The 27483-nt window shown below is 38.2% G+C and overlaps 1 protein-coding gene across 2 annotated transcripts in view; it reads left to right on the top strand.

Annotated features, from left to right (window-relative positions):
• The first annotated feature begins 1413 nt into the window (after positions 1-1413).
• SPATA13 (spermatogenesis associated 13) overlaps positions 1414-27483 on the top strand; it is a 160012-nt gene continuing 133942 nt past the window's right edge. The window contains exon 1 of one of the 2 annotated variants that reach the window (XM_007495227.3): positions 1414-1745. The gene's annotated coding sequence lies outside the window, so the exon portion shown is untranslated. The remainder of the gene's footprint in view (positions 1746-27483) is intronic. The other variant, XM_001375720.5, reaches the window with a different exon arrangement.

Genomic DNA, 27483 nt, shown 5'->3' with positions numbered 1-27483 from the left:
TCTGGTTTTGTTTAGAAAGTGTCAAAGTTGATAAGATTTGTTTCCTCCAGTAGTATGTCCCCAATATACTGTGGGAGGCACTGGAGTAGAAAAAAAGACAAATGGGACACAGTGATCGCCCTCTGGAGTTTACTCTGTACTATAAGGATTGATCATGGCTCCCACATACTCTTTAAGGGCAGACAGAACAGCTCTGGGAAGAAATTAATTTGAATTTTTACTTTTAAAGAAAATCCACTTAGCAAGTCTTTAAAAATTGTTACAATTATAAACAAAGGATTTCAATAATTGTTTGCAACTCAGGAAATTTTCATATAGAAATATTTTTAAAAGTTCCAAATGCTCACTAAACTAGGTATTTGAAGACAGGGTCTATATATGCTATTTTCTTAATTTTAAATGCTTTAGAGAATTTAGAATATTCTTTAGATATATTTGTATGTATATATGTAATATACTTGTTTATTTTAGAGCTTTCAGACACCTCTGTGATTCAGTCCCCAGTTGTCCTCTATGCCCAAAATATATCTTGTGTGTGTATATAAATACATATATATATGAATATGTATTTATATACAAGAAACTTGAGTAAATGCTATTTTCTTCCAGATAATGAAATTCCTTGAGGGTAGGGACTGCTTTTTTGTTTTATAAGTGTATCCCCAAAGCCTAATATAGTTCCTGAACTTTTAGTAGGTATTAAATACTTGCTGATTAGTCTCTAAATGTATGTAACCAAGCTATTCTGAACAACAGAGATTCACGATAGGTAGAGAACATTTTGCTTAGCCTATGCCTCTCCTTTAGACTCTGTTTCTATCTGTTTACCTTTATCTATAGATATTGATGGATAGAAAAAGATGGCTAGAGATACTTTATATATCCACACATACATTTATCTGTGACTGCACAACAGCCATATATACTATACTCATACACAGGACTAAACATAAACACGTGTATATAAATTTATGTTCATATGTACATAAAACACGTGCCTTTATGGCATGTATGTGTATCTCTGTGCACACATGTATGAATGTACATGTGTCCTCACACAATATCTTTTGCCATTTCTGATCACAGAGAAGAAGCAAGAGCCCTTTAAGTTTGGATCAGAAAAATATTGGAAACAAGACGCTGTCTTTGGCCTCCGGGGAAATAGGTAGGTTTAAACCTACCCACCCTTTCCTTTTACCCCCGCTGCCAAACAGGCAAAGCCAACTTGGCTGCTGCCTTAGCCTGGCGTGAACTACCCCCATCCTGAAGAGTTGCTCGGGTGAAAAGTTAGGGGCGGTTACTATGTCAACTGAAGAGGCTGGCTCCTTTTTCTCCTCCCTGTGGTCAGCTGGATGCGCGGCAGGGAGCTGGGGGCACCAAATCTGAAGGCTGCTCCTTTCTTCTCCCTACTGCTTGGCCCAGCTCTTTCTTAGGGAGCCGCCCCGCCCCTTGGCCTGCGGTGGGAGGTTCTGAGGCCCCTGATTGGTGAGAGGGCTCCCGGGCCTGCAGGCTGCCCTGCATTCAGTTTGCAGCACTGCTTTGGAAACCCTGAGCGATCGTCCTCCACTCGGGCACTGGAGAGGAAACTCCTGAAAGCCACGGCAGCGCCTGTGCATGTATTCGGCTGACATGGAACTGGTTTGCGGATTTTCTGGCTTTTAGAAAGTGCCCCCGAATGTAAACGTTAGGATCGTCTTCAGCTTTGTGTGCGTGACTGAAAGTTTCTTTGGGGGCTCAGCAAAGAGGTAAGGTTGAACTAAAAATGAATAATTCATCTCTGCTCCACTCCTTGCTAATGAATTGACATATCCAGGCTGGCTTTGTATGTATAACTGAAGCCTTGGTATGTGCCTCCTTTACCCATTCATCCACTTTCAATTGGATTCAGTAAAATATGGACTCTGATTGGAAGAGGTGAGTGGCTATGGGGAATTAAGGCGGTTTAGATCAAAAGATAATGGAGATGCTCCAACCCTCTGGCCACTTCTAAGGTGCTGTCTGGTCCTCCTGCCCACCTGTTTGTTCAGGAGGCACTTTCCACCTCCATGCTGCATTTGCTTCTCTCATTTTCCCGCTCGTCCATGGAAAAATTGCCAAAACTGGGACCAAATTTGTTTGATGTACTGTGAAGTGTCTGCTTGCTCTGGGAGAAGGCTGATTGCATAGTGATTGTGATGAAACTTTACTCCCTAATTCTAGTGTCCTGCCATCCAGAAACTTCCTACTGCCTGGGGGGCTGCCTGGATGTGTGTGAGGGAGCATGAAAACTTGTCTCCAGTTTTACACTAGTTTTGGAGCTGCTTTCTTTTCTTTGTCTCCTCTAAGTGGTGGAACTGGGAGAAAAGGCAGACCACTGGCTGAATGACTAGGGTCAGACAGGCCTCCCCCAATGCAGGGAACTCAGCAGTGTCACTACCCTGAGATACTGAGTTGGACGTTGGAGAGCTTTGGTTTCTAAAGAGAATATCCCCTCCCCCCTCCTCCAGATTCTAGTAAGGTTCCTATTTCAGGTTAAAGCCAAGGGGACAAGGGGACAAGGGGACAAACTCTTTCTGGTATCTGAAGAAACTAAGCTAGTGAAGTTAGTCCAGTTTTTCTGTGTGAGATGGAAGATTGCTGTATAACCCAAAGGAAAATATCCAGCTTAACATTGCCACCAAGGTCAGCAGGACCTCAGGTGATCTGTTGGCTGAGCAGCCACTTGAGTGTGCAAAGTTAAATCGCCTGGGACTGTGCCCAGAACAAAAACAAAATAAAAACTTTTCTGGTTGGAGTTAGTTTTTAACACAATAATAATGGGCTTAGAGTCTGGGAGACTTGATTTCAAAACCTGCCTCATAAACTTACTAGCTGTGTGAATTTGAAATTATAAGATTATAGCCCTCTGGAGCTGGAAGCAATCCCAGAAGTCATCTAGTCTAAACACATCATTTTACAGTTGGGGAAACCAAGGCACATGGAATTAAGTGACTTTGACTTTCTAAGGTTACAAGATGTTTCAAGCAACTTCTTCCCTTGGCTTTATCTGCTTTGGTAGAAAAGAGTACTTTGATGAAGTCACCAATCTTTTGAATATTTTATTAATATAATTTTAAAAATATAGAACCTGTGATTTTATTAGCATAATAAGATCCCAGTAAAAAACTCCTATCAGTGTAGATGGACACCTGCTCTATGACTTCTTGTTAAAAGTTACCTAAAGACAGTGAGAGGTTAAACAATTTGCCCAAGGTCACACATCCAGTATGAATCAGAGGCAGAACTGGAACACAGGTCATCTCCACTCAAGGGATAGCTCTTTATCATGCCACATTTCTAGCTAGGTTGATAGAGATAATAAAAACTTGAATTTATTTCTCACTTTTTCCTTAACTTAAAAGTCTTACACTACTTGGTTTTTTCCCATTCATGCCTTTTTCCTCTACTCGCCACCCAATATTTTTTTCCCATTTCCTTGGCACTTTACCCAGTTCTACTGCTTTCCCTTTATAGGAGAAACCAAAATCCATCTCCTTTGCATTTCCCCCAACTTCTGTCATTCAGACTTTCCCATTATATTATGCTCCACCCTCTTCCCTTTTAATTAAGCACCCCCTATTGTGCTTCCTTGTTCCTTTTCTCTATCTTCCATCTCTCCCATTCTACCCAGTGAATCTTATTGTCTGCCTGCTGGCTACCCTTACCAGTCTTAGCACTTGTTCACCTTAAGGCCCTTCTGTAGCAGCATCTCTATAACAAGTGTTTCTATTTTCCATTTACTGCCTTAGACATCCTTCCTTCCTCCCTCCCCACCCTCCCCCCCTGCAATCCCCACTTTGGTCTTGCTATATTCTCCCAGGTTTCTTCACTTCCTCCTCCACCTCAATTATCTCCTTCCCAAATCCCCCAATCCCTTTCATCTTTTTTGCTTACTCCTCCCCTATATTCCTCCACACTGCTCAGCTTGTTGCTTTATCCTAAACCACGCCTTGTCTCAATATTTTCCCTCCTGTTTTTTTCTCCCACTTTTCCTCCTCACTGTTCTCTCCCATGAATCCTACATTCTTGGCTCTCACCAAACTCTCTCCAGTCACCTATTTTTTCCTCCAGATGGCTGTTTAGGGACTTTAATAAAGCTGTTTAAAACAGAAAGCACACACACAAAAAAGAAGTTCCAGGTGTTTATTTGCATTTAACTCAAGAGTATGGATATCAGGTCCTACCAACATTTTTTAAAAATTAATTTTTTCATTGCACTGTCTTCCTTGGAATTGTTTAGGCTGGGGAGAGCTAAATTCAGCTTTGCTATATGTTTCTCCCCCAAAGATTACTTGTTTTCGCAGCTTTAACTAGTCAGCAATTTATCCTCATATTTTAGTTCTCCTAATTGAAATCTCGGAGGTCCCAGGTTCCACTGGGATTTCTGGGAGATAACATGCATTAAGTCCTTTCTTGAGAGTGGGGAAATCCTAATGCATGGTATCTCCAGAAAGCCCCAGGGGGCACAGGCTAAACTGACTGTCAATTAATCAGAATTTTCAGTTATCTGCTTCTCCTTCATGGACAATATTGCCCCTTCTGGCCACAGGAAACAAAAGAGAACCAGATCTGGCTGTATTGGTCTTTACTGGGTTAGAGAGTCTCTTTGAAGGGGGTTTGACTATAGTAACTGAGCAAAGAAATTATAGCTTTTGAGAGACAGCCTGAGGTCATGGATGGAGGACTAAACTCAGGGTCAGGGAAGCCTGAATGTATCTTATATATACACTGATCAACCTAAGCATGCAAGTCACTTAAACTCTCAGTGGTGCTCCAGCAATTTACGATTATAGATTATAAAGCAACTGTAGATTTACTTTGAGAGAGGGAGGGACTTTCTTTATTCTATACACTATTCAAATCACAGTTTGAGTCCAGAAACTGGTGGCTTACTAGTCATTTTGTTTGTTTGTTTGTTTGTTTGTTTGTTTTGGAAAATGCTAAGCATTTTCTATGAAGCCCTAGTAATTAGGGGGTATTTCATTTCCATTTCATGCTAAATGGCTACTAGGATCTTCAGTAGCCCTCAGACTTTAGGAGTCATAAGATACCAACAAGAACAACAATAGTAATAATAGCCAGCATCTATATACCACTGTGGGGCAGCTAGGTGGTACTGTAGCAAGGGGAGGTAAAAGTAGCAAGAGGATGAGTGGCAGCTCTTGAGACAGAATCTTTCCTGAGCTGGTTGAGTCAGAGTTCCAAGGAGCAGTTTGCAACTGACACTCTGGAGCTGAAAGGAGAAGGAGAAAGGTGTGTAGCCGAGACATCCTGCTAATCCATCCATCAAGCCTTTGAGGAACAACTGGCTGTGGGGAGAGGAAATCTCCAGTCTTCTGGTGGACAGTTACCAGAGAGCAGACCTCTACTTTGCTGAGACCATCTGAGAGCACCACAACTCGGATTCCTGATATCTTGACTCTGTGTGTGTGAGATTCTGGGTTTGCTGGGGAATTTAGTCTTGATAGTCTTTAGTTAGACAGTTAGGCGGAGTAATCTTAATTAGATAAGTAAATATAGTGGGTAAAGTCAGATGCAAAAAACTCTTTCCCTATTCCATTCCCCAAACCTTTCCCTCACCTGTTAATAAATTCAATTTTATTTATGTGATTCTTCCCTTATATATACCCTTCCTTTCCCCCTTTCCTAAAAATCATAACAGTACTATTGATAGAGAGCTAGCCCTGAAATCAGGAGGATCGTACTCAGATACTTACTAGCTGCTTGACCCTAGGCAAAACCCTGTTTGCCTCAGTTTTCTCATCTCTAATGTGAGCTGAAGAAGGAAAAAGAAGAAAATCATTCTTTTTGCCAAGAAAACCCAAATAAAGCTATGAAGAATTGAACATGACTAATTGACCAAAAAAAAAAGATAGCATTTTAGGTTTGGAAAGCACTTTAAACAATCCTGGGAAAGTAGGTGCTGTTATTCCCCTTTTACAGATGGGGAAACTAAAGCTTGAGGAGGTTAGGTGACTTGTCCAAGGTCACACAGCTAGTAAGCATCTAAAGCTAGATTTGAATTTAGATCTTTCTGACTCCAGGTCCAGTGCTTTATCCACTAGCTTCCTTGCCAGTCATACAGCTGGAAAGGACCTTTAAAGACCATTGAGTCCAACATTTTCATTTTAAAGATGTGGAAACTAAGGCCACAGAAATGTTAAGTCACTCATCCAAGGTCATGTATCTAGAAGGCATTTTTGAATACTTGAATAGAGGCCTTCCTGACTCCAAATCTAATGTTGGTCCCATTACTTCTCTCTGCCAGTCATAATAGGTTGATAAATGAAAACTAGGTTCCATTCTTTAGCCTATTGTCTTAACCCTGGAATTAAATTTGTTCACTTTGAAACATATGAGAAGGAAGATCTTTTATTTCGAGGATTCACTTAATAGAAAGGTGTTTTGGCTGTCCTTTTCTAGGTTAAAAACAAAAACAAAATACAATATTGTTTTTAGAAGTGCCTTCTGAAACAAACCTGCAGAAATAAGGACTCAAAATTGTAGGAGTGAAATTTTCTCAAAAGGAAAAAAAGTATCAGAAAAAAGGAAAAGGACCAATTTATATCCCTTTTAGAAAACAGCATGTATATATGCATGGTGCATATAATTAGCATATATAAACATAAATACATACAAATGTGTATGTATATACGCACACATTCATACATATAAATATTCACTTTTTAGAATAGTGATGTGGTGTAGCTAGGTAACACAGTAAGTAGAATGCTAGGTCTGAAGTGAGGAAGACTTGAATTCAAATTTCAGTTTTCATTTATTTTGTTAAATGGAGATCTTAATAGCACATACTCCCAGTTGTGGAAAGAACGTGAATTTGGAGAAAGAAGATTTGGGTTCAAACTCCAGGTCTTTTACTAGTTTGAACCAGTCACTTCATCTCTCTGGCCTCGATTTCCTGAGCTGTATAATGAGGTTTCATTAGATGTCTAGAAGATAGGTAGCATAGATGACAGAAAAGCAGACTTAAAGTTGGGAAAATGAGTTCAAATCTGGTGCCAGACACTATTCATTTAATGTCTGTTTATCTCGGTTCTCTTATCTGTGAAATGGGAATCATAATAGCACCTACCATTGTAGGATATTGTGAGCATAAAATGAGATAATATTGTAAAAGGCTTTGAAAATATTAATGCATTCTATTAAATATTATTATTCATGGCCCCTTTTCATTTTAGATCCCCTCACCCTGTGGATCGACATGATTAGCCATGTATTAAGTATGCTGAAATTAGATGTAGAATTTAAAGATGTTCAGAGCTGAAAAAAAGAACTATCCAGCCCCACCACTTCATGTCAGATGGTGGCCATGATTTGCACCCAGTTGCCTAGCTAGTAAGTAGCAGGGTCAGGGATTGGATCTTGGTCTAAATCCTCAGTTCTCTTTCCATTAGACTGTCCTGCCTCTTGCCACTTTCTCAGATCCTATTTTTGCATTTCTCCTTGGCAAATTGGACTAGATTAGAGGTCCCTTTCCATTTTAACATTCAATAATTCTATAAATCTAAGTCAGAGAAAACTCTTCTCCATTAGTCCTACTCAAAGACTCAGTCTGGGTCTCCATTGGCTTCTAATTGGAAAGTTACAGATACCTCTTGATCTTAAAGCTAGATGGGCCCAATGTCTAGTTGGTGAAGGGAACCAGGATAGTATGGGTAGAATTGGACTTGGAGTCAGGACCCATTAATTCCTATGCCAACCCCAATATTTACTAGTTGTATAACCTTCAACAGTCTTAATTCATTCATCTGAACCTCATTTTCCTCATCTGCAAAATGACAATAATACCCTGTTGTGTATCAAAGGGTTGTTGTGAAGAAAGGGTTTTGATAATAATGATGACTAAGTACATGCTACATACCTGCTGTAATCTGAATGGTGTCACAAAGATCCTAACTGCATTCCCTACTTGCCTAACCCTGCATCAAAATCCGTTCTTAGGTGGACTGAAATTTTCAGTCATTACATTCACTCCATGGGGACAGCTGGGTGGCTCAGTGGATTGAGAGCCAGGCCTAGAGATGGGAGGTCCTAGGTTCAAATCTGGCCTCAGCCACTTCCTAGCTATGTGACCCTGGGCAAGTCACTTAACCCCCATTGGCTAGCCCTTACCACTCTTCTGCTGTGGAACCAATAAACAGTGTTGGTTTTTTATGTTTGTTTTTTAAAGATCACTCCTTGAGATTATATTTATGGTTAATATGTATACATTTTTTCCTAGGAGAAAAGGAAGAAGAGTTCTCCTTTCTCATGAACTCATTGGTATTTTTAACATACTAGCACAGCTATCTTTCTTATGCAAACTATCTATCTTCATTCATTCATTCATTCATTCATTCATTCAGTAATAATTAGCATCTGTTTTGTTCAGAGTCCTGTCCTAAGCACTTGGGGAGAAATAGTCAGCAAATTTGGGATATAAATACTAAAGTCCATGCCTACAAAGAGCTTACATTCTAGGAAGATACATATTCATGGATAAATACGTACAAGATATATGCCAAATAAAATACATATTGACATGAGAAGTTAAATAAGGTGCCCCTGCTTTAGAATCCCTAGCTTCTTTTAGGGCTCAGCTCAAGTACTACCTTCTCTAGGAAGCCTTTCTCAATTGCTCCCAATGGCTAGTCCCTTCCCCCAAATTTATCTTGTTTCTTATTTGTTTGTTTATTTTGTACATATTTAATTTACTCATATATCTACATGTAACCTCTCCTAGTTAAACTGTAAACTCCTTGAGCAGGGAATGTTTCACATTGGTCTTTGTATTCCTGAAACCAAGCACTGCTCCTGGCATAGAGTAGGCATCCAATACATGCTTGACAATTGACTATTTGAACTAAGTCTTCTAGGGAAGTTGACATACATATAACTACAATATTGAAAGAGAATATTGTAAGTTGCTTAGATGCAATAGGTGAATAACTAGATGGGAGAGATCATTTCGTGCTGGAAAAGCTTTGTGAAGGAGAAAACATTTGAGCAGAGCCTTGAAGGATAGGGAGGATATCAACAAACAGAACTGGGGATAATGGTATGGAGTAGAAAGCAGGGGTATGTGGCATTTCAGAGTTAGGGAATGGCATGAGCAAGAGGGTCAAGTGGCCACGCATGTTGGGGGAGGACAGAGGACAGGTTCTGAAAGGACACAAATCAGGCAATCTTTTGATGAAAAGTAGGAATAGTAAAGATTCACAGCAATGGGTAGAGGGATGCTTTCAAAGAAAGAACTATGGGTTGATGATTATCAAAGTAGGGCTTACTATCAAGGTACAGCATTATATGTTTTCCAATTCATTGGTAGCCAGATGGGTCAGTGGATAGAGTGTTTAACCTGTTGTCAGGAAGACTGGCATTCAAATCTAGTCTCAGACACACACTATGTGACCCTAGGCAAGTCATTTAACCCCTGATTGCCTGACAAAAGGACCCACGGGATCCACTGGAGAAAGAAATAGCAAACCATTATAGTATCCTTGCCAAGAAAACTCCATGGATAACTATGGTCCATAGTGGTCACAAAGAGTCAGACATGACTGAACAACAATTCATTGGTTTGTAATCCTAAAACTAGGGGACAACTTTTGGAAATGCCTCTGTCTCTTATCATCTGTAGCTTAGATCAAAAGTCACTAAGGGACCTGCTTTTGTAGAGAAAAATCGATCAACAGTTATGCTTTTAAATGAATTTTAATTGGTATATTTCCTAAATTGGTATATTTCCAAAATTTTCTCTTTCCCTTTCCAGAGAGCCATCTCTTGGAACAAAGGGGATTTTTTAAAGAAAAAGGTGGAAGGAAGGTAGGGAATAGGCCAATTGGTCACTACATTAAAAAAAAAAAAACACCTTATATTCTATGTAATGTTTCATACCTGTGGATCTCTTACCTATGCAAAAGAATGAGGGGAGGTATTTTTCATAATTCATCTTTGGAACCAACCTCTCCATGTGTATTTTTTAAATGTCTACTATGTACTGGTAGGTACTGGGGTACAAATACAAAGAATCAAATGATACTAATGGTAAGGAGCTTATATCCTATTGAGGGAGAGTATATATACATATATATATATATGCATAATCAATGTAAAAACTATAAAGATAAATACAAGGGAATTTGGAGGAAGGCACTGGCAGTTTGGGGCTTTAAGACTGATTTTGTGTAGAAAGTAGTGCTTGATCTGTGTTTTGAAGGAAGAAAAGGATTATGATGTGGAGATAAAAAAGAAGTTCATACCAGGCATGAGAGGTGGACGAGGCAAAGTCAGGGATCCTGAAAGTGGAATATTAAGTACGAGAAAAAAGAATCTCAGAGGGGAAGAGAGGAAATAACATCCAATAAGGGTGGAAAGATAGGTTGTGGTAGGTTTTTAAAGCTAAACAGAAGAGTTTCTACTTTGCCCTGGAGGTAATAGAGAGGCAGTCAATGGAGCTTGTTGTGTAGGCAGGTGACATGATCTTAACTAAGATTAAGGAAAATCACAGGGTAGAATATGGACTATAGTAGAAAGAGATCAATTAGGACATAGTTGCAATAATATGGGTGAAGGATGATGAGCCCCTGAAGTAGCTTTGTGAGTGAAGAGAAGGGATTGAGTGCAACAGATATCATAGAGGTAGAAATGAAAAGATTTGACATTCGATCAGATATTGGTGTGAGAATGAGAAGCCATAGATAATATGGAGGTTCTACACCTAGGAGACATAATTGTGAGGTTACAAACCTCTATAACCCCCAAAGAAAATTTCCCCTTAGTTTATCTTTCACCTGGGTCCAATGGAAAGGCAAGTGGGTAAGTCCAGAAAATTTGCCCTATAAATGAGTCCATATTGAATTTATAGATTCCACTGCTTGTGGAACCTCCGGTTTTACATAGTACTATATCTTTTCCTTATGACTGTAGGATGTCACTTCAAAAGAAGGTTATCATGACCCAGGACATGCTAACTTGATTTGTGTGTTAGAATAGAAGTCCCTAGCCATAATATATTGCTTGATGCTATCTTATGGGCATCTTGAAAATTAACTTGTCCAAAATTGAACCTGTCTTTGCCCTTCCTCCATCCATCTTGTCTTCCAGATTTTTCTTTTTCTTTTTGGGTCACCGCATCTTTCCAGTCACTCATGCTTGCCACCTCATTTTCATGCTCTTGGACTGAGTGGATTTTTGGACCTGTTGATGATCCCATATTCCTTCAGGAAGATCTGTGAAACACAGTAATGAACTCAAAGAGTTTAGAGAATGTGTCAAAAATAATGCTATAATCAGAGAATCCCATATACTCCTGCTTTCCAGCATTTCTGTATCAAACAGAACCTTAAAATAAACAAGGAAACTAAAGAATGGGAATCTTTGCTGTTAAGTAATCTAGTATTCTGTCTTCTTTTAGCCAAAGGGCTTCTTCTTAAATCATGGACACCTTAAATGCTTATTTTCTTGAATATATACATACAGAAAAGGCCTAAGATTTAGAGATACAATTTGTATCAAGTACCTAATAAAATTTCCAGAACCTAGATGCCATTCAACTTTTTTCCAACAACTCTTTTATTTATTTATTTTTAATAAATCCTTACCTTCCATCTTTGTATTGCTTCTAAGTTAAAAAAAAAAGATTGGTAAGGTCTAGGCAATGGGGGTTAAGTGACTTGCCCAGGGTCACACTGCTAGGAAGTGTCTGAGGCCAGATTTGAACCTAGGACCTCCCATCTCTATGCCTGGCTCTCAATCCACTGAGCCACCCACCTGCCCTCCCCCAACTACTCTTTTAAAGAGTCCACAGCAGAAAAAAATCTTTGTATACTGCCTTATTTCAAAGGTAGATAGCTTCTACTAATATGATATTTCAGCATCAGTGGTTTTGTTGGTGTGGACAGTGCCTCCACCAATGCATATCATAACCTTTTTGTCACTTAGTGGATGGTCTACTAATTTGCTGTGATGAAAACCAAAACCATTCATCATTTTGTAACCAATCTTAGGATAAGCTTCTCTTCACTGACATTCTCATGGATTTAGAAATGGAAAGGAATAAAGACATGTTCTAGTCTGGTTGGATTCTTCTTTTACAAATGAGGAAACTAAAGCCAGAGAGTTTAAGTGGCTTTCACAAGGTCTCATTGCTATTAAATAGCAGATCTGGGATCTGAACTCAGAGATTCACTGTGCTACATTATCTTCTGAAATTTAGGCTGGTCTTTTGGACAGCAGACATGCAGTCCATGACTGGGCTCATTATTGCAGTCTTTCCAGATCTTCAGCCCCTGCCAAGTCTTTACTTTGCTTTTAACAAATTTATGAGATTCCAGGGTCACTTCCATGCCCTCATGAGACATCAAAAGAGGACTATGACATAAAGGTCCAATAAACTAGTTTAAGAAAATGTACCTCATTCACATTTAGGGCCACATTATAGCTTAACAGAGATTCATTAATCCAAACACCATTCAACAATGGTTCTGAATAACATTTATACTTGAATTATCAAAATTCAGTGAATGGAGGACTGTTAGCTAACCTGAATAAATATAGGTCCCTTTTTTCATTTTTCAATAGTGGTGGAGATTGTGGCAGATTGCATATTTTCTTTTCTGTAAGTCAGCTATTAGTAAGATCAAATGAATCGTATAATCATTTTAATGAGATGCATGTTAAATTAATAAAATAGTTAATAGTTTTCCCCAATAAAAAAGTAAGTTTGTGGTTGTGGTTTTTTTAAACCACTTCAGTAAAGCATGCACAATAATTAATTCTTGCTTTATCTGATTTTCTCTAGTGCATTTAAATATATCCTGAAAGTATGAAAGAATAGGCATAGTGTATTTATTTTGCCTTCCAATTACTAAACTCAAATGTACCATTAGGAATCCTTTTGTATCTCCAGCATACAAGTAGCTAGTATTATCATAAAGACCGGCTGCCATTGTATCGCCTTACCACCATTACTCATGTTACCCATGGGAGGGTATAAGTTGAATAGGTTTAGAAATACAGCCATTCAAAGGAATTGTTCTTGCTCAAATGTTCCATGAATGTTTCTGAAATAACATCCCTCCTTACTTTTCTTCAAGGAAAAGGGAAAACAGTCACATTGATGTCTGTAGCTTCAAAAATTCTGAAACCAGTTATGCTTCACAAGTAGAAAAATGTTTTTAAAATGGGAAAATGTATTATATACTGAAATGAATTGACTCATTTAAATGATAGACTGGAAAATTGCATAAAATGTGCCTGGAATTGATGCAAGACTTTGGAGGCTGAATCTAACTTTTGATTTTCCCAATCTTAATCTGTAGGCCCCCACATTCATAAATTATCTCATTTCACCATTTTTTTCAAATTCACATTAGGTTTAAAGATTCTCTTTTAGTCTCTTTATCACATCTCACTGTTCACAACAGAGGACTTGCTCCTCTTGTTTTTACTTTGGGGGGTTCTTGAACTTGAGTGCTGCCATTTCTCTGGTTAGGAAAAAGAAATCAACACCTGGGAGGGAACCTTCCAGAATTCTCTATCTCTGTGCCCTTGCACTAGCTGCCTTCCACCCCTGGAAGGATTTCTCTCCTCATCTTCTTCATCTCTGAAAAATCTCTGGTTTCTTTCAAGACTCAGGCAAATACCATCTGCTACATCATGTCTTTGGTACTAATACCTTACTCATCCCTTCCTAATTACCATGCATTAATTTTGTATATACTCATATATATATATATATATATATATATATATATGCTCAACTTGTCACCCCATTAGAATATGAATTCCTTGAGGGGATGGACCCTATCATTTTTGTCTTTGTATCTACAGTGCTTAGCATAATACCTGGCACACAGTAAGCATTCAATTAATGTTTGTTGATTGATATTTATGTAGACAAAGAGGACAATGTGCCCTGTTTAAACAATAGCCTACCCATTTCACCTGAAAGTAAGTGCTTGAAACAAATGAAACAGCACTGAAAAAGAGAAAATGCACGCTTCAAAATAACAACAAACTATGCCTTTAATAAAAGGAAAGAAGCAACCCATATCTTTAATAATAATATTAGCAAGCATTTATATAGCATTTTAAGGTTTGAAATGTGTTTTACACAAATTGTCTCATTATATCCTCATAACCACCTTAGGAGGTAAGTGGTATTATCCTCATTTTACAGATGAGGAAACTGAGTCAGGTGAAAGTTAAGTGACTCTCCCAGGATCACAGAGCTCATGAGTGTCTGACATTGCATTTGAACTCCGGTCTTCCTGATTTTAGACTCAGCTTTCTACTATGGTACCTCTCTTCCTGTCTTCCAAGTAACTGTGCTTATAAAGTTAGAGAATATGTTTTATGTAAAATTTGTAGCTTTATTTATATTTACCATCTTACTAAAGACAATCTGCTGTAATCTTTCTTTTTAAAATTTTCTTTTTATCATTTTTCAATTAATAAAAACATCTGTTCTTTCTCTCTCTCTCAATCTTTTCCACTTAGTTTATGCCCAAAAATGTATATCTAATTCTGTATCCTAAGTCCACCTCTTGCCAGGAGGTGAGTAACAAGCCATAAACACTGGCCAGAATCAGTGTAAGCTTCTCAGTTCAGTGGTAATTTTCTTAAGGGCAGGAAGTTTTTCTAACTTCAGTGCTAAAAACCCCATAATGCCTACAAAAGTACCATGTATCCAGGAGATGTTTAGCAGGTAAAGGTGGCACTAGTTCATAATCATGATGGGAAGCTGGTCCCATGCTCACAGAATTGGTGCCAGATAGAATAAGGAATAAGTGCTATATTATCTTCCTTTTCCCATATACTGCATGTCATTCAGTCTAAGGGCAATAAGATAAAAGTGATTGGGGGAAGCAGAGAAGGTGGCTGGAGAGCTGATCTGTTTCTCAGATCAATTGATTTGGAATTGGAGGCCTTGGATTTGAACCTCTTGTATCTGACAATCATGTTAGCCTTTATGGGTTTAATTTTTTCAGTGACCTCTAATATTCCCTCAAGCTCTAAACCCTCTAATCTCCTGAAGTCTTCATTTCTCCTAAGACAATGAAACCCTGTAGATGGTGAAATATGTAAGGTAGTGGATGCCTGTCCTCTTTCCATATAGTTTGTATGAATGTAAGCCACATATATATTTCATATTTTTACTTAGGGCCAAGAATACAAGATTTCTTGCTTAGAAAATGCCTTACATCTCCGGAGTGAGTATTCAGTAAGCAATGGTTGAGCATCTACTATGTGTCGTGGGTGCTGATTGGAATATCTGTCTCTCAGTAGTAATTAGCAGTAATCTCTAAAGGAGCCCTTCCAGTTCTTTTCTGTGCAGTTACCCAACTTAACTAGGTAATATAAAATGGCACTGGAGCACTCCAGAAGATCGGAAATGCTTTGGGGCAATCATGATTTCGTTTTTGTCTGTATCCCCAGGATTTTGCACAAAGTAGACAGATGCTTGTTGAGTTTCATTAGTTGACAGTCACAGGGACAATTTTGATATAAAGGGGATAGGCTAGTAGTTTTAACACTCCATATTTAGTTCCTGATAATGTTAACAATGGGGCAGGGCAAAGTGTACTATAACTAGATGTCCTTATTTTTGGTGACTCCTGAAAGACAGGATAAAGTATCTTTGTTTGTTATACGTATATGCAACTAACCAGTTCTCCTTCTTTTTCATTTGCTTCTGAAATTAGAAATCTGTACAGGAAGGAGGAAGAAACTTTTATTGGGAGACAGGGAAAGTAACAGCTTTTCTAGTCTTTCCTGGAAAGTTGTCTTTGCAGAAATTTTAAGAGCTATCAACTGTCTACTCTCATCCCTCTACACAGTGCCCTCTCTGTTGCCCCAGGATTGGATATTTTGAAGAACTTTTTTATGCTAAGTAGACTGCCTTTCTGAAAGGAAGATAGTGAATATCTGTGCAGATCAGCTTGGGAAAAAGAGGACATTGTGCAAACAAGACCTGGTCCAGCAAGAGGGTTCCTGGGCCCTTGTAATGCTAAATGGGAACAACTGTATCTCTCTGGTTTTTACTTCCATGTCAAGCAAAAGGATTTGGGAAACACTTTAATCATTGTTAAGAGAGGATAAAAGAAATCCCTTAAACCCAGAGCTTGGGCTCATTGCTTCTTCTAAACAGAAGAGTGTGGTTTTGTTTAATTGCTGAAGGAAGAGATGCTCGGTTAGCTTAGCAATGGATTTTTCAGAAAGTTTCGTGATTATGTGACCAGTTATAAACACCCCAAGGGGACAATTCAGCCTTTTACTTCATTATATAAACTGATGACTGTTTAGATTCTAGAGGAAATTGTCTAGAATCATTTTTTGGTAATTCTTTTCTTAAGATTCTAAACTTAAATACAAATTAAAATTAGCATTTCCATATACATAGTAGAAAGGAAAAAAAAGAGGATTGTACATTCAACTGTGAATCTCATATACTGCTTTTCTCTTTAAATATATTAAAAAATTAACATGTAATTTTCAAAGCTGTCTCTTTGACTTGCAATTCTTTTTGACCTTCCTTCTGTTTTCATCTCTGTCGTTAAAAAAAGTTTCAATGACCTTCTTTTCATCCTCTTAATTTTTTAGATGACTCCCTTCCCCCTTCCATCCCTCCCAAATAAAAACAAAAGAAAAACAAAACTCTAACAAATATACCTAGTCTAGCAGACAGCTAGGGCAACTAAGTGGCTAGGCTAGAAGTCAGACTGGAGTCAAATATTGCCTGAGACACTTATTGTCTATGTGACTCTGGGAAAGTCAAACATAACCTTGTTTGCCTCAGTTTCTCATCTTGATCTTAGTATTCATCTTGATCTGATCACTTCTCTGTCAGGAGGTAAATAGCATGTCATCAGGAATTGTGGTTGATACTTGCATCGATCGAAGCATACTTAGAATGGCTATTTCTATTAACGGTGGATGCTTTTAGTTGGTACCAAATTTTTGAGGCTTTCATTGTGTCAACATGGAATCTAGAAATCCCAAACTTGTAGCCTCGTAAGATCTGATGAACCCCAAGTTTTAGGACTAGCTGATAAGCTAGAGACTCCAAAACTTGGACTGGTTCCCTGTTCCCTGTTCCCGTGAGAATTCACCCTGAAGGGAATCTCAGGCTAGCAGTTAGGAGGGGTTAGGCAAAAGCTGAGAGCCTTCTTAGGACAGTAGGCAGCCCATATCAGTCTCATAAGCTGAAGGTCATGAGTTCGATCCTCAGAAAGGGGATGTGGTACAATGGGAGAAGCTTCTAAGGCAAAAAGAGGTACTCAGCTTTGGCGTAACTCCACCTAACTGGGATTGTCATTTACCTTAGGGTCCATTATTCAGTCTGAAACTGCTAGCCTGGGAACAAGTACAAGCTTTGGGATCTTCAGCTTATCAGCTAGTCCTAAAACTTGGGGTTCATCAGATCTTACTAGGCTACAAGTTTGGGGTTTCTAGATTCCATATTGACAATTGCTTCTAAAGAACTTAAAGCAAGAATAATTTCTCAACCCTGCCTAGCTGCGTTGATGGTACCAATCTCCTGCTCATGGCACTAAAGAACATAAAATTCATTTATTAAGGAACAAAAGTCATTTATTGACAGTAGAAATAAAGACAGTTTATATGGGGTGGCTCCATGACTAGAGAGTCAAGCCTAAAGATAGGAAGTCATTGGTTTAAAAATGGCCCAAGATTCTTCCTAGCTGTGTCACCCTAGGCAAATCTTTTAACCCCCTTTGCCTAGCCCTTACCCCTTTTTTGCCTTGGAGCCAATACTTAGTATTGGTTCTAAGACAAAAAGGTAAGAGTTTTAAAAAAAAAAGACGGAATGACACAAAGAAAATATCATTAGGGTTCAAGGTTCTAGACCTCTCTTTCCAACTAGCTACACAACCTCTTTCTGGTCACTTCTTTTTGAGTCTCAGTTCTCTCATTTGTAAAATAATAGCATTGAACAAAGTAATCTCTTAAAGCCTAAAATCTTCCAACTTTGACACCCTGTACTTTTTTTTAATGTCAGAGACCAGCTTTGTGCTGCCATCCATTTTGAGCCTGCAGCAGCACCTTCTACTTCTGTCTGAGATGGGGAGAGGGGAGCTAGCTAGCATAGACGGGCTCTAAAGTGAACTTTATCACATATTTTTTATAATACATAATAAGATCCACACACTGCTGTTTTGCTGGCTGCCCAGCAAGCAATAACTATGGGAGGACTGTAAGGATGAAGTACAAAGAGAACTTTGGTGGGAAAGGTGCAAAGTGCTGATAATTCTAAACAGCCGGTGGGTGCTCACGGAGGGTAAGGAAGGGCACTCTATTGTGGAAATCAGACATCCTGGCTTCTGCCCCTGGCTCTGCTGCTGATTTGAGAAAGTGACATCCCCTCAGTGCTGCCAATTCTCCTACCATAAAGCAGGTATAATAATTACTGCTGGCCTCTAGCAGGGTTCAGGTTTGAATATGAAAGAAAAAAAATAGCTATTAGGAGAGCTTGGAGCCCCATTTAAACACCAGATATGTGAAGATAAGCCCTAACTAAGAGGAAGGAGGAAGCAGTGCTGGGAGGGATATGGGAACTTTAAAACTTGTGCTCTTGGTTGTTGTTTTTTTACCTCTATTTCTCCATATAACTCCTTCCCTTAACTAGAGACATCCTTTAGAATAAAAAATTTAAAAAGAAGGAAATAAAGATAGTGTAACAAAACTAACCAACTCATAAACAAAGCTGACATTGCTTTATTTAATGATATAAATTATTGTTGTCTTTTAAAAAATAGTTTGAGAGCATCAAAAAAGGGGGGAGGGTAGTTAGGTATCTCAGTGGATAAGAGCCAGGCTTGGAGAGAGGAGGTCCTAGGTTCAAATTTGGCCTCCGATACTTCCTAGCAGTATGATCCTGGGCAAGTCACTTAAGGGCAATTGTCTTGCCCTTATTGCTCTTCTGCCTTGGAACCCATACTTAGTATTGATTCCAAGACAGAAGGTAGGGGTTTAAAAATAAAAGAAAAGCAAAAAACCAAAATGAAATAAAAAAATTTAAAAGCCCTTCCTACTCTTCTGCCTTGGAATCCATACTTAGTATTGATTTTTTTCTTTTTTAAACTAATTAATTGATTAAATTTAGAATATTTTTCCATCGTTACATGATTCACATTCTTTTCCTCCTCTTCTCCCTCCCCCCCTCCCATAGCCAATGAGCAATTATTTCTATTGATTTTAAGACAGAAGACATGGATTAAAAATAAATGAAATAAAAATTAAATTTAAATTTAAAATATCTATACATATTTCCCCTACCTCTGCAAAAAAAGGGAGAGCATATGAGGTTATTTCTTTTTTGAGGCCATGTTTAATCATTATAATTTCATTGCATTCATTTTTCATTGTTTTGTTGTGGGAATTCTTCCTATTTGCATCATCGGTAGTGATTGTGTGTATTTTGTTTTCCTGGTTGCATAGATTACTTTGCTTCCCATCAGTTCACATGTAAAATTATTGTTTTTGTTTTTTTAAGATAAAGCTTTTGGGAGCCTAGGAGAGGTAGGACACACTGTTTTCCTTAGCTGGTATAGTATTAATAAAAAGATGAATGTTGGACATGAGAAATACCAAGAGAAGACCATGGCTGACCAAGAAGAGAGGAGGGATTAGAAGTTTACAATAATGAGGGGTTGCATTTATAAAGAGGCTTGGCTTTCTTCTTAGACCAAGAAACTGAAGAAAGGGAGTTTTTGCTTTACAAAGAAGGGGAGACTCGATCCACTGAACCATAGGGCTGTCCATTGTAGGGGAAAAACCTGGTTTAATGTTGTCTAAATTGTTTTTCTTATTGTTAATGAGTATTTAATGTACTAATTAACTTGGAGTTTATAAAATAAATAATTATTCAAGCATTAGATTAATTAGGGCTAAAGATAAATAATGGATTATTTATTGATGAAAAACCCACAGTATGTGATATATTTATTTACTTTAAAGCACAACAACTTTAATTTCTCTGATCAGAAACACTAAAGGCTGCTTTAAAAGGTGATTCCTACAGGGCTTGACAGTGAATTCAGTAAGGGGAGAATACATTATTTTAAGAACTTAAATGATGTTGTTCAGTCTAGTCCAATTCTTCATAATCCCATTTGGGGTTTCCTTGGGAAAGATAAACTTGACAAACTGCCTCCATAGAGTAAAGTCAAGACAAAAATAATTCGTTAAGTGCCTACTAAGTGTCAGGCACTGTGCTGAGGCTGGAGGCACTCAGGTCAGAAAAGAAAAGGACCATTTATGGCACTGAAATCTAATCCTCCCTGAGTAGCAATTGTAGGAGTAAGTGCTGAACAAGACATGTAATTAATATGCTTTTTATTGGTGGGACAAGGGACAACCTGGAATACAGCTTGGGCTTGTCATCTATGCATGACAGAAAACATACGTGTTTAACACAGATGAAATGTGCTAAAAAGAATGACAACTTCCACTTGAAACATTAAAGTTAAATAACAGTGAGGCAAGCAGCCTCGGTTGGGAGTAATATTTGGGCATTGAGCCAATGCCCAGTGTGTTTAAACTGTCCTTGGACTTCTTTAGTTCAATTAATCAACCAAACTGGGTTTCCTGGGAAAATAACATGTTTGTGTGATCTGAAGAATAGATATCAAAGGGAAATGGTGATGTCATGGAGAGATACTGAAGCAACAATTTAATGTGTACTTTATATGGTGACCTTGACTTGCAGGCACCCTTTCGGGATCTACTTGGTTCTGTTAGCCAGAGTTACAGGATTTAGAAGTGCAAGTGACTATAGAGGGCAGATTCTCCAAATCCCACTTTTCCTTGGAAAGATGAAGAAACTATAAGGCTCAGAGCAGTTAGGATTTACCCAAGGTCATACAGGTAGCAAGTAGTAGAGGAAGCATTTAAACCTGGAATCTAAATCCAGAACACTTCCTACTATAATACGCTGGCTTTTACTACCTTTCTGACATTTTTACCAATAAAACCAGGTAAACTGGGAGAATGCTGTTGACACAAGAATTCTTTTTGCAAAGTGGAAATAAAGTCATTATTATTTACCCTTGCTCACCATGGCTTTAATTTCAATGTGACTCCCAAATATGTACATTTCCTTTTAAGCAATAGATGTATAACTAAAACCATGCAGGGAATAGTAGAATCGAGTTTACACTTGACTCTAAGTTTGGGAACTGCAAGGAATGGCCTTGGAAAGAATTCACCAATGGGATGCTTTGCTGCTCCTTAATGGTGATCCTTGTATGTATTAGAGTTATTGCTGTTGTCTTTGTCATTAATTGGACCCAAAACTCAAAAACAACATTTCAGTTTTCCACTGTTGAATAAAAAGTCTAAGCAGGGCATAATAGAATTGGAACGGCTCCTCTTCTACCAATTTTTGTCTTCCTTTAAGACTTGGATCAACGCCTGCTTCTCACATGAAGCCTTCTCCAGACTGTACGTGCAGTTTCCTGTAAATGCATTGTTCCACACAGAGAGGCAACATGGCATTGCAGAGAGCTTACCCGAGAGTCAGGACAATCTGGTTTCAAGTTCTATCTCTGACACATACCATCCATGACCCTCAGCAAATCACTTAACATTTCAGAGCTTAAAGACTACCAGTCAGAGAGCAGATGCCTTTCTGCATGGGCAAAAGGAGTTTCCCTGCTGGCTCCTCCCTACATAAATGAAATCATAGGTCCAACTTAAAAAATGAGAGAAAACAGAAAGTCGATATCCTGACATAATGGTCCCTGGTCATTTCATAATTGTTGACCTCATCTTTCTAACATTTTGAGTGTTATTCTTCAAGATCAGGGTCCACCTATCATAGTCCTGTTCCCTAATGCACCTGGCACAAACAGTAAAATTATCAGAATTTGTTTTAATCTGGTAACCCGTTAGATATCCATCATTATTTGGTCATAATTTCAGTCCCATTTGGAGTTTTCGTAGTAGAGATTCTGGAGAGGTTTGCCATTTCCTTTTTCAGCTCATTTTACACATGAGGAAACAGGCAACAGGATGAAGTGACTTGCCCAGGGTCACACAACTAATAAGTATCTGCGGACAGATTTAAACTCTGGAAGATGAGTCTTCTTGACTTTAGGGTCACTCAGCCACCCAGTTGGGTATTATAGGATAATAAAGCTGGAAGAGATTTTAAAGGTCATAAGCTTAAAGAGACCTCAGAGATCATCTTTTCCTATTGCTTGTCATAGACAACCCACTTCATTTTATAGGTTAGGAAACTGAGGCTCACAGAGATAGTAGGCTGTCCTGTGTCATACAAATAATGAGTGGGAGAGCTGGATATTTGAAACCCAGATCCTCTGATTTCCAGATCCAGAGCCACTACTTCCTGCTGCCTCTTTTTCTTCTGTATGGTGAGGAAAATGAGGCTCAGAGACATTTTAAAGTGATTTGCTCTAGTTTATATGGCTCCTTACAGATTTAAAGACTCCAAAAAAATAAAAAATTCCCTTTCAGAATTCTTCCTGTGATTTGAAAATATTTACTAGTATTCATAAACCTAGTAAATGTGATGAACTATTAATTTTTTAAACCCTTATCTTCTGTCTTAGAATCAATGCTAAGTATCTGTTCCAAGGCAGAACAGTAAGAGCTAGGCAATGGGGGTTAAGTGACTTGCCCAGGGTCCCTCAGCTAGGAAGTGTCTGAGGCCAGATTTGGACCCAGGACCTCATGTTCCAGTCCTGGCTCTCTATCCCCTGAACCCCCAGCTGTTCCAAAGTATTACTTTTTTTAAAAAGCAGCTTTTAGCTTTTCTTTGAGTTGTCTTATAGAATGGATCTATGTTATAACAAGAGGAATTGTAAAGGAAAGCTTAAATTAGTAGAGTTTTTAGACATCTCTTGGATAAGGAATTAAGGATTCTTGAGTATCCTAACCTGAGCTCTGTTTCTGCTGCCATCTTTCTGTGACTGATCATTTTTTTCTTCCGGACCTCAGTAGTGAAATGAGAGATTAGACTAGTAGTGTCAAACGCAAATAGAAATGGGTGCCTCTAAACCATATATAAGGATCCCTGGCTTGGCATATTGTCTGTAAAAACCAAATGTTAATGTTATCTGTATTTTAATTAATTGATTTTATAATTTTAATTTAATTATTAATTAATTAAATTTAATGTTGTATTTTTATTTATTTTGTCAAATATTTCCCAATTACATGCCAATCTAGTTCAAGCCACACTCAGGGACTCACGAGGGCCAAAGGCTGTGAATTCAAAATCTTTTGACTAGATAATCTTTAACAGTTCTGTAAGATTTAACATTCTATCATTATAGAGTTACTTGGGCTCCTACAGCTTTGCATATTAGATTCTACAAGGGGATTCTTATTGAAGGTCTGGGTAGAAGAATTTTTAAAGTGTGGAAGGGTTTCCTATATTACATGTGAGGTTAGATGAATGAGGGAACAAGTATTTACGAGCCTATTCTGTGCCAGTTTGAAAGCATTGTGCTAGGCTGGGAATGCAAATGTAAAAATGAGATAGTTCCTCACCTCAAGAAGTTTAAATTCTAAAAGGGAAATAAACACATATAGTAGAGTAGGGTCAGAGAAAGGGGCACATAGGTGGCTCAGTGGATAGAGCACCAAGCTTAGAATTGAGAACACTCATCTTCCTGAATTCAAACCTCAGACATTTATTAGCTGTGTGACCCTGGATAAGTCACTTAACTTAGTTTACCTCAGTTTATCTATCTATAAAATGAACTAGAGAAGGAAATGGCAAATCACTCCAGTATCTTTGCCAAGAAAACTTGAAATGGGGTCACGAAGAGTCAGAAACAATTAAAATGATTGAACAATGAGAGATGATCAGAGAAAGGAGTTTTGGTCTGGAAAGTCATAGGGAACATAAGAAACATACAAAAGTTGACAGGGTCAATCCACTTTCCAGAAGCAATTAATTTGATTACTGTTCCTAGAGCAAACAAATTGAGAAGCAGGATGATTCTCATATTTGTAGGGTAGGCTGTGGTTTCTGATGTATGATTAGATGGAAAGATAGAAATATAATATGGCATCTAGTAGACCATAATTCAGAACCCTAAGGAACCTCAGAAATCAGCTATTCTAGTCTCCTTGTTTTACAAATGAGGAAACTGAGGCCCAAGGAGGTTAAGAATTTTTTCCAAGGATACAATGGATAGTAAATGTTAAAAGTTAATATTTAAATACAGAACCTCTGACTTCAGAGCTACTACTTCTTTCTCTTGTACCATTTTGTATCATTCAGTATAGTGGTAAGGGTTCACTCATTCACCAGACAATCAAGATTATTCAGTCTTGGGGCTGAGGACCAATGCTTAGTTGTTGTTTGGTCATATCCAAGTCCTCATGACCCCACTTAGCATTTTCTTTCTTTTTTTTTTTTTTTTAATTTTATTTGGTCATTTCCAAACATTATTCATTGGAAACAAAGATCATTTTCTTTTCTTCCCTCCCCCACTCCCCACCACCTCTCCCACAGCCGATGCGCAATTCCACTGGGTATCACATGTGTTCTTGATTCAAACCCATTTCCATGTTGTTGGTATTTGCATTAGAGTGTTCATTTAGAGTCTCTCCTCAGTCATATCCTCTCCACCCTTGTAGTCAAGCAGTTGCTTTTCATCGATGTTTTTACTCCCACAGTTTATCTTCTGCTTGTGGATAGTGTTTTTTAGATCCCTGCAGATTGTTCAGGGATATTGCATTGCCACTAATGGAGAAGTCCATTACCTTCTATTGTACCACAGTGTATCAGTCTCTGTGTACAATGTTTTCCTGGTTCTGCTCCTTTCGCTCTGCATCACTTCCTGGAGGTTGTTCCAGACTCCATGGAATTCCTCCACTTTATTATTCCTTTTAGCACAATAGTATTCCATCACCAACATATACCACAATTTGTTCAGCCATTCCCCAATTGAAGGGCATCCCCTCATTTTCCAATTTTTGGCCACCACAAAGAGTGCAGCTATGAATATTCTTGTACAACTCTTTTTCCTTATTATATCTTTGGGGTACAAGCCCAGTAGTGCTATGGCTGGATTAAAGAGCAGACAGTCTTTTAGTGCCCTTTGGCCATAGTTCCAAATTGCCCTCCAGAATGGTTGGATTAATTCACAACTCCACCAGCAATGAATTAGTGTCCCTACTTTGCCACATCCCCTCCAGCATATACTACTTTCCATAGCTGTTATGTTAGCCAATCTGCTAGGTGTGAGGTGATAACCTCAGAGTTGTTTTGATTTGCATCTTCCTGATTATCAGAGATTTAGAACACTTTTCATGTGCTTATTAGTAGTTTTGATTTCTTTATCTGAGAACTGCCTATCCATGTCCCTTGCCCATTTATCAATTGGAGAATGGCTTGATTTTTTGTACAATTGATTTAGCTCTTTGTAAATTTGAGTAATTAAACCTTTGTCAGAAGTTTTTATGAAAATTGTTTCCCAATTTGTTGCTTCCCTTCTGATTTTAGTTACATTGGTTTTGTTTGTACAAAAACTTTTTAATTTGATGTAGTCAAAATTATTTATTTTACATTTTGTGACTCTAAGTCTTGCTTGGTTTTAAAACCTTTCCCTTCCCAAAGGTCTGACAGGTATACTATTCTGTGTTCACCTAATTTACTTATAGTTTCCTTTTTTATGTTCAAGTCATTCACCCATTCTGAATTTATCTTGGTGTAGGGTGTGAGGTGTTGATCCAAACCTAATCTCTCCCACACTGTCTTCCAATTTTCCCAGCAGATTTTTATCAAATAATGGATTTTTGTCCCCAAAACTGGGGTCTTTGGGTTTGTCATAAACTGTCTTGCTGAGATCATTTACGCCAAGTCTATTCTACTGATCCTCTCTGTCTCTTAGCCAGTACCAAATTGTTTTGATAACCAATGCTTTATAGTATAGTTTGAGATCTGGGACTGCAAGTCCTCCTTCCTTGCATTTTTTTTCATGATTTCCCTGGATATCCTTGATCTTTTGTTCTTCCAAATGAACTTAGTTATGTTTTTTTTCTAATTCAGTAAAGAAGTTTTTTGGTAGTTCAATGGGTATGGCACTAAATAAGTAAATTAATTTGGGTAGGATTGTCATTTTTATTATGTTAGCTCGTCCCACCCATGAGCAATCAATGTTTTTCCAATTGTTTAGATCTAGTTTTAGCTATGTGGAAAGTGTTTTGTAGTTGTGTTCATATAGTTCCTGTGTTTGTCTCGGCAGATAGATTCCTAAGTATTTTATATTGTCTAGGGTGATTTTGAATGGTATTTCGCTCTCTAATTCTTGCTGCTGAAATGGGTTAGAGATATATAGAAATGCTGATGACTTATGCGGGTTTATTTTGTATCCTGCAACTTTGCTAAAGTTGTTGATTATTTCGAGTAACTTTTTGGTTGATTCTCTAGGATTCCTTAAGTAAGCCATCATGTCACCCACAAAGAATGATAGCTTGGTCTCCTCATTGCCAATTTTAATACCTTCAATTTCTTTTTCTTCTCTAATTGCTACTGCTAGTGTTTCTAGTACAATGTTAAATAATAGAGATGATAATGGGCATCCTTGTTTTACTCCTGATCTTATTGGAAAGGCTTCTAGTTTATCCCCCCATTTAGCATTTTCTTGACAGAGATACTGAAGTGGTTTGCCATTCTCTTTTCTTATTTACAGATAAGGAAACTGAGGCAAATGGGTTAAGTGGCTTGCCCAAGGTTATGAAACTAGTAGAGGATTAAATCAGGAGTGGGGGAACAATGCTCTTTGGAAATCACCTTTGGAGGATAGTTGGGGGGGGGAGGCAGGGGCCAAAAACCATAGAGGACAATGTAGGCAAGAGCAGGATGTCTGCTCAACATGTCTACATTGGGCAGATTCTGATTTCCTGGTGGACATGGTTGATCAGATGACCTCTCATGTTTCCTTTAGCACTATTATATATATATTATATATATGTGTTCATCTAGCACTGAAGTAGGACTTTTAATTTCTCAACACCTTTATTCTAGATAGCTTCTCTACCTCAGGTGGGGTAAAACATATTTAACTGCTGATTTTATCTGCTCTCGAAAACATACTACATTATTCCACATCATTAATCAGGCTAGGTAAACAGCTGAACCCATTAAATGAAACTGATGAAACTGAAATCGAATATTACCTACTGTGCACATGAATGACATCATGGAGCTAGTTGGCGGTCTCACGGCTTCATAGCTGACTGATGGTACATGGGGAGCACTTATTTTTGTTGATGCCTTTGGGACAAGGTATCTGTTTCTCCATAAAACCACAGCAATGCCCTTTCATCCCTTATACATATTGGATCTGAAAGAGACTTCAAGGTCTTTTACTCAGACCCCCTCATTTTATTGATGAGGTCTCTAAAATCAAGGGATATTCAACAACTTACAGGGAGAACATGTCAGAGACAGGGTCAGAACCC

The sequence above is a fragment of the Monodelphis domestica genome, chromosome 4, assembly GCF_027887165.1.
Source record: "Monodelphis domestica isolate mMonDom1 chromosome 4, mMonDom1.pri, whole genome shotgun sequence".
NCBI classification, from domain to species: domain Eukaryota; kingdom Metazoa; phylum Chordata; class Mammalia; order Didelphimorphia; family Didelphidae; genus Monodelphis; species Monodelphis domestica.
The sequence above is the reverse complement of the archived record's forward strand: the minus strand, read 5'-3'. Positions and strand labels throughout refer to the sequence as shown.